Here is a 324-nt window from a genome sequence, read left to right as displayed (position 1 = left end):
AGGGTGCAACACCGGGACTTCCCGGGAGGTCACCCATCCTAGTACTACTCCGGCCCAAGCGCGCTTAACTGCGGAGTTCTGATGGGATCCGGTGCACTAACGCTGGTATGATCGCACCCGTTATGAGCTTGTCGCAGTGTGTACTTAGCAAACCGCGACCCACGTGCGAATCCACCCCGGCCACCCACCCCCGTCGAGGTGCACACCCTCCCTCGCGAAGTGCGCCCCGTTCGCCAAGTGTGAGCCCTGCCCGGGTGCGCGCACCTTGCTAGGGCGTCGGGTGTGCACCCGGCCCGGCCTACGTGCGTGCACCTGGACGGGGCG

At 66.0% G+C, this 324-nt stretch overlaps 1 non-coding gene across 1 annotated transcript; it reads right to left on the bottom strand.

Annotated features, from left to right (window-relative positions):
• LOC131869420 (5S ribosomal RNA) lies at positions 1 to 119 on the bottom strand. Its single transcript, XR_009367803.1, has one exon. It is a non-coding gene; the product is annotated as a 5S ribosomal RNA (ribosomal RNA).
• Between the last annotated feature and the right edge of the window lie 205 nt (positions 120 to 324).

This window comes from Cryptomeria japonica, unplaced genomic scaffold (assembly GCF_030272615.1).
Source record: "Cryptomeria japonica unplaced genomic scaffold, Sugi_1.0 HiC_scaffold_247, whole genome shotgun sequence".
NCBI lineage: Eukaryota > Viridiplantae > Streptophyta > Pinopsida > Cupressales > Cupressaceae > Cryptomeria > Cryptomeria japonica.
The sequence above is the reverse complement of the archived record's forward strand: the minus strand, read 5'-3'. Positions and strand labels throughout refer to the sequence as shown.